Here is an 11,183-nt window from a genome sequence, read left to right as displayed (position 1 = left end):
CCCCAACCCACTTAATTTAATTAAGTGGGGACATGATTAAAAAGAAGGGATAAGAGGGAGGGGCGTACGCCCCTCCCCTGGTGCATTACGTGAAAAAAAAGAGGAGGGGCGTACGCCCCTCCTCTTGGATCAAAGATAAGGTTGGAGCTCCTAAATTTTAGGAGCTCCAACCCTTATCTTAAAAATTTAAAAAGGGGGGGCAGCCATGAGCGACTTTTTCCCCTTCTCTTGGAACCGTGAACAGCACCCATCCCTCTTGGTTTTAGTCGTGTAAAAAAAAAAAAGGGAAAAAAGGGAGGAGGGTCATCCCTTCCTCCATTTTCTTTCTTGATTCCAACGCAAGAAAAGGAAAAAGGCTGCAAAGGGGTTTTGTTTTTCCTCTCTTTGATCCATTCTTCTTCTTCCTCCTCTCAAAGCAATCAAGAGTTGATTCAAAGGAGAGGATTTCAGCCATCAAAATCCATCTCTGCAAAGGAGCTAGTACCCCGGGGAGATACGAGAGCTTAGATCGGTCCTCTGCCTCATGTGGATACCCGTAGAGGCCGGACACGCGTGTGGCTTCAAGCGAACTTTCCAACAAATCCACAATTATCAGATTTACGGTGATCATCTACCCGCACAAGGTGAAAATCTGATCTTCCTAATGATGTAATCATGTAAAAAGTTTTTAATCCTAATCTATTTACGAGCGACGGTTTTAAAATACATTCATGCGATGATGCGATCTCGTGCATGCCCTTCCGCTACGTTCAGAATTTTTCTGTGGCATGTGTGGGATTCCAACACTGATAAGTTTCTCTAACCGCACCCCGTGCATTAGCAGCAGGCTGCTCAGGTGCTGGATCCGTTATCACATAAAGGATCCATTCATGCTCTAGCACAATCTTAAGTTTCCTAAGCTAGTTGTTGAAATTGGATCGAGTCAACTTGTCATTATCCAACAATGAACGAAGTGACAAACTAGTGGCCATTTCTGCATAAAAAAAAATCTCCTATCAGTATATGAATTGACAATACGCTAAAGACTTGGACTTTAGTCTAAAGATCCTTCCACTATTTTATACAAATTTGTAGCCTCTACCTCAAATTCAAAAAATTACACTTAACTCTTTAGTGGGCACTAGAACCCAATAGATCGCATATGTGCCCGAGTGTGGCTCGGCCAACCCATATGCACCTATTTGTAGGTTCTGAACCAATTATTTCACCAAACAATTTCTAGTGATAATTTTGCCTCAGTCTCTTTGGCAGGCGTGTGGCGCCTCCACCAAAAATTCTGGTTAGGTCCAACCATTAAATGATAGGATTCCGTGTAATCTATTAATAGATGACCAAGCTCGAGTATGGCTCAGCCACCTGATCATCTATTGAAGGTACACTCGACTCATCATATATTGAATGACAATTTCAATGGGCAAATAATCACCAAGCGTGTGGTGCCTCTAATGATTATCTAGACATTGGACCCATTATCACCCAACTTAATTGAAAGCTATAACCTAGTTATCTCTATAACTATTTCATTTTAGGAACCTAATAATTTTACAAGATTTGATTTAATTGAGAATAGATGAGAAGAATCGGTTTAATCTAGATCCTCCCACTGACTTCATCAAGTCAGATTAATAAGAACTAGATTCAATCCGATTAAAGAGACACCTAAATCAGTCATACTGATTTTTCTTAAAGGCATGGGTCAACTCGAATCATTAAGTAATCCAATCAAAATGTGATTGATCATGTCAGCTAGGTAAATGAGATCGGTGGAAGGGATATGCCATTAACTCGACCAAGACGAATCAGTACGAGTAGCTCCCAATTAAAAACCACCGGTCAAAACTGCCAAACTTACCTTAGACACTTACTGGTTAATCAATTTTGATTTCATTACTTAAATAACTCGGGCTCAACCTCTGAGCCTTAATCAAGTTCTATCTTGGTCTAATCAAAGACATGGAATTTGACCAACTACAACTATTGTATTTGACCTAGAGTTTCCTTGACCTAATCTAGTTACTACTTAATTAGATTTGATCAATTAACTCTAATTAGACCATATTTGAATCTAACCTTAGGTCTAACCCAATCTTAAGAACTTGATTTGAGCTAACCCAAATGCCCCATGAATTATGCAATGTCATTGAATTGAGTTACAATTCTAGATCTAAGTTTCATATCACTTAATTCTCAATTAAGTGTAAGCTTATAAAAATTCAGATCATTGCATTATTTTTAATTACATATTAATTACAAAGTTTCAGTTCTTAAAACTTGTTTTTCATATTTGAGATTTGTAATTAATCATGTTAAAATTCAGATTTAATTCATGTTTAAATTTAGATGATTTATGTTCATATATCACATATACAAACTAATATGAATTAACTTAAACAACATACATCATATGCATTTATTTTCAGATTTGATTTGTCATACAAAATCAGAAAATAAATGAATCATAAATTTTATTTAGATCTAATCTAAACAAGTTTATGATTTCAGATTTATTGATGTTCTTTATATCACATATACATCAACATGAATTTACCTAGATCTCATGCATCACATGCATTCTACTTTTTAGATCTAATTAATCATGTAAAAACAGCAATTAAATCAATCATAAATCTCTTTTAATTCTGATCTAAATATATTTATGACTTTAAATTTAATTACAAAGATTAAAACTACTTTTAATCTTCTTTTTGAGGTTCATCTTCAAGGATTGAATCACAGTGGCACCCCTACACGCCATAAGAGATCCCATTGAATGTCCAAAGAGGGTTATGAACCCTTCTTTCTCCTATGATCAGGCGGCCTGGTGATCATTCCAATCGGATTACTTAACTACTAGGATTAGAAAACTTGTTTTAGGCATAAATGTTTAAACTACTTTGAACTTGGCTCTGATACCACTGTTGGAAATCCTGGTGGTCGCACGCATATATTTTTTTAAAATTTTACAGCGGAAGCATAAATTAAACTATTTAATTCCTATGCATGCTAGAGATCATATCTCTACAACAAAAATAGATCCAGAATTTTAAACATTTATCCTAAACAAGTAGGCATGATTCTATGTCTAACATGTAGTCAAGCAGAATTTCAGCAACCTAGTTGATTTCTAATCCAAAATTTTTAATGAGATCAGATCTCATACCTTTTTTGCTTTGAGAACTTTGATGATGCCTTGATCACCTTATATAGCCGCACACGCATCCGACCTCTATGGATACTCCACGCGAAGTTCTAGAAAGATCCACAACTGCAGGAATGCTAGCTCATGCAGAGGTGCTGCAGTGGCTGAACTTTTCTCCCTCGAAGCACTCAACTTTTAATTCTTCTTCGAGAGGATGAAGGTTGGAGATGAAGAAGAAGAAGGAGGAGAGAAGATGGCTCGCTCTCAGAACTTTTTCAGAATTTAGAACCCTTTCTAAAAACCATCTCATGCAAACCCTAGGCGTGGAGGTCTTTTTATAAGCAAAAGACCCCCCACACCTCACACCTCTTTTGGCCAACGAATTTGGATGATAAAATTCTCAAAAAATTTTGGTGAATCGACAGCTAAGAGAAGAACAAATTATGTATAAAATTATCTTTTTATAGCCCCACGCCTCCTCTTTGCTAACGCCAAAAATTGGCCAAAAATAAAGAGGATAGGCACCACTACTTTTGGGGATAAGGATGAGGTATCTTTCTTCTCCAAAAAAGAAAGCTAGGATCTTAAATTTTAGAAATTCTTCTTCATAATAAATTCTGATTATTTGGATTCTTAATTCTCATCAAATAAGGACTCTTAATTGACTTGAAGCCCAATCCAGTTGGGTCAAGTCCGATCAATTAGGTTATGCCCAATCGGCTCGGATCGAACCCGATCGAATTAGGTCAAATCCTAATTTAGCCCAAATTGAATCTAATTCAATTTAGCTTAATTAAAGTTCAATAACTCAATCAAATCAAATTTATTAGTAATCCAATTACTAATTAATCCTCCAATAATTCAATAATTATTTTAATATAACTTTTGCTTAGGATAATTTGATAATCGAATTGACCAAATTATCCCTGAATGATTCTTAATCATCAATCAGTCATTTGATTAACCTAGAAACTTCTATACGTGTGACCCTATAGGTTTGAACCTAAGCCGGTAGCACAAGAACAACTTCTTGTACTAATCGAAATGTGTTAGATGTATGCCCTAGAAAGCCAATTTTGGCTGACACATTATTAATTTTGGGACATAATTTGTACTTGATTTTATTATTATTGAATAAATGAAAGGCATCTTTTTCATTCATATTGTTATTATGTCTATGAATCGTCCAAGGAATTAATAAGATGATGATGTATATTCTCAAGAGTTGAGAATTTGAGCCATGTATCATTGGTAATTAATTTCTAAACGCTCCTGATCGATGGATCATCACGAGGACGGTGATTGATCCGATGAGATCAGTGCACACATTACTTTTCCTATGGATGGACGAGACTCGAGTCCATGGTGTGGAGACACTGAAGTAATAGTACAGGTGCTTATTAGAGAACAAGGGTACTGAGCATGACCAAGACAAGAAGTCACTTGGATGTCTATCCACTCGTCAGTGACTTGTTTGATGTTGCAGTAGTGTGACTGGTCCTTTGACCTGCGGTGCTTCGGCCACTCACAGTAAGGTTATTGTAGTTTGACTGAACACATGCATGGTCTCTAGCCATATAGGTCTATGCAGTGTAGATTGGCTGCAGTAGGTTCACTGTAGGAGTAGGGTATGCACCTATAAGGAATCTATCGACCTTGATAGATAAGGAGATATCCTATATGATTTATAATACTGAGTTCGTAAGACCTCGGCCGAGGCAGTATGCACAGTGGAGAAAGAGTTTTCCACTCTCAAACTTAAGTCGAATAAATCATCACATACGACAGACGATGGGGTTTGACGAGTTGTCCATGACCTCCGTCCTGTAGGGATCCACGATAGTAGGACTGTATCACATATTAACTGCACCTAGAGGTTCATCATTTTATTCTGCTGGGTAGCCACCACATGCTGCTAGGTGTCACTGGTGGATGGTGAGACTCACAGAGAATATCTCGATGATCGATAAATCCTAATGAGTTGAGTTGGAATCGTTCCAACCCATTGAAAGGAGTTTTCAATGATATTGAGATAGAGATCACAATATATCTCACTACCAGTCAGAATAGAACCTATGGGGTCACACACACTAGAAGTATTGACCGATCCGATGGTTGAAATGTGATTATGAATCACGAGTAATCAATTCGATTGATAATCAGTTGAAGAAGGAACAATGGAATTAATTAAATGGACTTAAACACGAATTCTACTTCGAGTAGGATTCCTAGAGTCCTAATTGGATTAGGACTAGAAATTCTATTTGGAGTAGGACTGGGATTCCTACTTGGAGTAGGATTCCTACAATCCTAATTAGATTAGGAGTTTTGAATTAAATTTGAATTCCTACTTAGAGTAGGATTTCCAGAGTCCTAATCGGATTAGGACTTTGGATTCAAATTAGAGTCCTAATGGATTAGGACTAAAATTAAATAAGTCCTAATTGGATTAGGGTTTCTTAAGTCCTAATTAATTATTAATCTCATGAATCAACATGACTCCTAATTGGGTTAGGATTGAAGAGTTCAATTGAGTTATGGTTCATTCAAGTTCTAATTGGATTAGGACTAGCATAGATTGAACCCGATTGATTCATGATTTGGTTAAACCCTAATTGGATTAGGACTAAACCAAATAGGGGCATCCTAATCCTCCTTAGAGGAGAATTAGGGCAACACAAGAAGGAGAGGCTCACGCCCCTCCTCCTTTTCTTCCTTGGTGTGGCAACACAAAAGGGGTCGGCGCCCCTCTTGGTAAAACATCAAGGGCTCCTAATTTGTAGGAGCCCTAGATGCCTTTAAAAGGGGAAGAGGGGGGGCACCCTAGGAAAATTGAAGCCCTCTTGTTTTCAGCCGTGGCCTCCCTCTCCCCTTCTCTTGGTTTTAGCCGCAAGCAAGGAGAAGAACAAGGTGGTGTTGGCGGCTCCCTTCCTCCACCCTTCCTTCTTCCAACGCAGGAAAAAGATAAAGGCTGCAAAGCTTGGTGATCTTCTTCCTTGGTTGTTCCATCTTCTTCCTCCTCCCTCTAACATTCAAGAGTTGAAAGAAAGGGAGGTGATCATCCATCAAAATATATCTCTGCAAGGGAGCTAACACCCCGGGAAGATTGGAGCGTTAGGATTGGTCCTCTGCTTCGTGTCGATACCCGTAGAGGCCGGACACTTGAACGGCTTCAAGCGAACCTTCTTTCAAAACCACGATCATCAAGTTGCGGTGATCACCTACCCGCACAAAGGTGAAGATCTGATCTTCCTAATGTAGTTAAAAGTTTTTAATTCTAATCTATCTATGAACGGTTTTTGAACAACGTTCATGGGATGAACGTGTGATCCCGCGCATGCCTCTTCCGCTGCTATATGAATTTTTTTTAATTTTCTGCGGCATGGGCAGGTTCCTAACAGTGGTATCAGAGTTTAGGCTTCATAGATTAAGATTAGAATTAATTATAAACAGGCACATAAGATCTAAAAATTGAAAGATTATGCGTGCTGAAATTTTTCTGCATGCAGATTTTTTCAAGGGTGCTGATTTTTGCATGCTGATTTTTATGTGATAAATTATTGATTCTAATTGTGTTGTTAATGGGATTACAAAGTTTAGAATCATGTTTAGCATGATCAGCAACCCATGTCATGAGATGATCAATTAGATTTCAGATCTGAAAATTATAATTATTGCATATGGTAATGATCATTGGATTCAAACCCTTTTGGTATCAATTGTAAAGACCTGCGATGTGATCTGCAATGTCATGTAATTTTTCAGATGCTTGCATGCATCTTATTTGATGTTTTGAGAGGCATGCGTGCCTCCTAAAAGAGGATGTAATTTATTATTATTTTTATTTTATATTTGGTTGTATTTCTATGATGTGATGTACGTCAACGATCAAGTCGAAGATAGTGCATGAGATGAACGATGATCTGAGCGGTTGATGGCGATAAAATCAAGAGTTGATCAGGGATCGAATCAAGAAGGCTCGGGACCAATTCAAGAGTTGAAGACCAACTGATCGATTGACGTGCATGTGCTTGTAATATGACCTAATTAGAATCCATGATCATCACCTATTTAAAGTTTAGCTTTAATTATTGCAGCGATTATAACTGCCTGCGATGTGCCGTTTGCATGTGATGTGAATGAGAGCGGGGTAGATAGGTTTACATGTGATGTAGCAAACCCAATTGAGACCTAAATTAAAACCTCCTCAATCAAGTCAAGAGTGAACCAACATGAGCGAGTCATATTAGATTAATTGATCTAATTGGTGTCTAGGAAAGCATGAAAGGTGGTTACTTAATTAGGACCTTACTCTCTGAGTAAGGGGAGCCTCCCACCTGCTTACCTGGCCAATTGTTCGATTACCTCTTATGAAGAGCTCAAGTTGCAAACACTAAGACCTGATTAACCAATATTAAGTCCATAGGTCTTCCACTGTAGTAGAGCTGCTAAGGTCTTTCTGATGTTGATTTGTCTCGGCTGGACACAGTGGGCAAGTTGCATCGGAGGGCTGGACCTCTCTATAGACATGAGATGTTGTAGGGTAAAGGTGGCGTTGGGCACCAATAACTGTTAGGTGAGGACCCAATAACGACTTTATTTCTACGGTTATACGGTGGGTCTGACTTAACTAAGGAATGGGACCAATAACTGTTAGGTGAGGTCTTCATGACTTAGAGACCAAGTAGCACTGCAACATGCTTAAGAAGCATTGTACAAGAGTTGTACACTCATCTGTTTATGTGTCACCAATAACTGTTAGGTGAGGTGGCATGTAAATCGGTGGGACCGCAGTACCCACTAGAAACCCTAGTCGTGTAGGATTTCCGTTTTCCTACCAGGAGAGTGTGAGGAATTCGTAAAAATAGTGGGAGGTACATGATAGTCAACTTTAAAGACCACGCAATAGCACGTATCTGGTAGGATAGTGATTACGGGTATCGATCCATAGGGATTGGGGTACAGTTGTTTTTCTTAAAAAAATAAAAATATTTAAAAGGAAGAGTTTGTGAAGAAAATTAAACTAAGGAATTTAATAAAAGAAAATGCAATTAAAAGGATATCAGTTAGAGGAAACCTAGGGCAAGGAATTCACCACTAATATCGGAACAAGGATTAATTATATTTTAATTTATTCTTGGATAAACATGCAAATTGGCTACAAGCCTAATAAGCATTTAAATAGAAATTCACAAAAGTAATTTAGGCATAATCCATCTTTAGTTAGCATGAAATGTCTACCCTAATCTAAGGTGGCAGCACATCGCATCTTCCTTAAGCATGGACTATCTTATACTTACCTAGTGATCATGAAGAACAATTGTATAAACGTCATATTTAAAATCACAGAAATTAAATATGAGATGAAATAAAATATTCATTAGAAGCAAAATAAGGTTTATACAACTCCAAGAATAGAAATCAAAATATAAAACCCTTGGCCCTTTATTAGGGCTGCATCCGACCCTAGTGAGAAGATCAGCCCTGTATGGAGTTGGAGACGGCAGCAGCAGCACAGCAGCGGGCTCCCATCTCTCCCTCTTGCGATTCCCTTGAGAATGGCCCCTTCTTAACTCTTATGGGAAGTCATTCCCAAAATAACCAAAAATCTTCTCTCCCTTCTTTGTTTCTTTCTTCCCGTGGGAACTTAGCTTCTCCCGGTGGGAAACTTGGCCCTTTCAGAGATAGCCATGGGATCAGTCTCCTTCCCCTCTTATAGCCTTCCCGAATGAAGAGATAAGGGTAGATGAACGGCTGACGTGTGCGTAGATGATTTGGACGACGCGGGATAAAGATTGGAGCCGATCCGGAAGTTGGTATGCTGTTGGGATTTGGTTCTGAAGCAGAGGAAGGTGAGCTGCAGCCATTTCGCCGTGGAGAAGACATGGGCATTAGAACTCTGTTCCGAGCGGCATGTGCGAAAGATTTGAGATGATCTTGAAGTAGGGAAGCAGCGTGAACGTTTGAAGATTCCATGGGATCAAGCGGGAAGAGGATGGGATTGTGGATCATGTGGAGGATCTTGGTTCTGTTTCGAAACAGAGTTCTGTTTGTTGGACGCGGAAGGAACGGGATGATGTGGAAGCCGATCTTGGACGGGAGGAATTTGAATGAAGATGGATCACGACGGGAAGAAGGCTTGGTTCGGATTCGAGAGAGAGCTGGGATGCTCATCCGGCTGGGATGAAGATTCGTGAGAGGGATATTGGGAAGGACACGGAGAAAACTCATGAAGTTGAGAGGATCTCGGCTGGGAGGTTTTGGGATGTTGGATTTGGCTGAGACGAAGACGTGTGAAACAGGGGATGCATTTGTTGGCTTGATCCGTGATGAAGGGATGATGGGAAATTCGGTGAAGAGGATGAGAACAGGACTTGATGTCTATCCGGATGCTGGGAAACTTGAACTCTGGGAAGGATAGGAACGTTGCTCTCATTCGGAAGCAGAGAACAACCCGGGATAGGGGAGGATGAGAGATGAGATTGGATGTACTCGGACGTAGACTGAGCGGAGGATTTGTTGATGGATGCTAAACGGTAATGCAGGGCTGATCTTTGAATGAAGCATAGAATGAGCTGGGAGCTGGGAGTTTAGATTGCACGAGATGAAATCTAAAATGATGCGGACGGGAGGAGGATTCAGGGGATTTAGGTTTCATCCCGCCTGGCTATAGGATAAGCTTGATCCGGTTGTTGGAACAAGGACGTTGGGAAGAACATGGAGGTTGAAACAGGGGATTTTATTTGTAAATGTGATCTGGCGAAGAGGATGAAATGGACGTTGTAGACTCGGGATTTGGTGGGAGGTGAAGGTTGAGATGCTCACGAGATGAGGATGAAGACTGATAGCTGGGTGGAAATCGAAACAGGGGAGGAGGATGAGAGGATAAGCTTGATGGTTTGGTTTAGTTACTGAATACGGAAGCTGGGGAAATGGTTGAAGCATGGGATTTTAGTTGAGGAGTGAATGGAGCTTTAGGATTTGTGCAAATATGTTGGTATGCTTTGAGATCTATGAGACAAATGATCGAAGGGATTATATTATTTTTAATGTTAAACAGGAGAATTGGAATGAGTGGAAAGAAATTTAGGTGAATGTGTGAAGAGTCAGGAATTAATGGGAAGCACTGGGTTTTGGAGAAGAGTTCTTGGAGTCGACTCCGGAGAATGTGAAATTGTAAAATGATGTAGTGTCCGTTTAGGCTTTACCTAATTGAGCTCGACTCGACCTGCATGCATTAAGCTTAATCAATAAATAATCAAATCAAACTCGAATTACCTTGGATAATTTATTAAAATGCAATGGTGAAGGTAATACATTTTTTTAGTTGAATTTACAAAATATGTGAATTAAAATAATGATAAGTGCTATGAATAAGATATTAATTTATGCATTATTTAGCACTTATCACACCCCCCAACCTACATTTTGCTAGTCCTCGAGCAAAATAATAAAAAAAAAGCTAACTCACTTTCGCAGGAATCGCGATTGCATTTACCGAATGCAATAAGGCTTTAAACCCCTAGGTGGCCCTAGTGGACGAGTTTTGTCTCGTGAGGGTTTCCAGCTCAGATACCCACAAACTGCTGTCTAAAGAATTTATTTTATTGTTTTATAAAATCTAATTTCAAATGCATTAATGCCAAAAATTTCAAAAGCACACAAAGTTTTAATTACTAAGTCAGCCCAAATCCTTGATCAGTATGCAACTTAAGTTGAAGTTATTAAGTTTCCGTTAGAGAGTTGTAAGACTAATTTAGACTTGGGTGTTCGGTGAAATCTGGACCATACACAAGCTAAGGTTTTAGATTCTCCAAAATACTGCTAAAGCTAGTAGTTTCCAAGAATTGGTCAGATAAGACCTAATCATTGATTCAAAATCATCCTATCTTGCAGGATTTCGAGAGTTATGAATGTTTACTTTAATACCTCATGGGCTTTATCTGTAATATTCCAGTTTACTCGAATTTTTACAACGACGGCTTTCACACTATCATTTTTTCAAGGTCAATATTATTTTCTCTTTTTTTTTCTTTTTTTTAAT

Source organism: Phoenix dactylifera, unplaced genomic scaffold (genome assembly GCF_009389715.1).
Source record: "Phoenix dactylifera cultivar Barhee BC4 unplaced genomic scaffold, palm_55x_up_171113_PBpolish2nd_filt_p 000442F, whole genome shotgun sequence".
Classification (NCBI taxonomy): domain Eukaryota; kingdom Viridiplantae; phylum Streptophyta; class Magnoliopsida; order Arecales; family Arecaceae; genus Phoenix; species Phoenix dactylifera.
Note: the sequence above shows the minus strand (reverse complement) of the source record.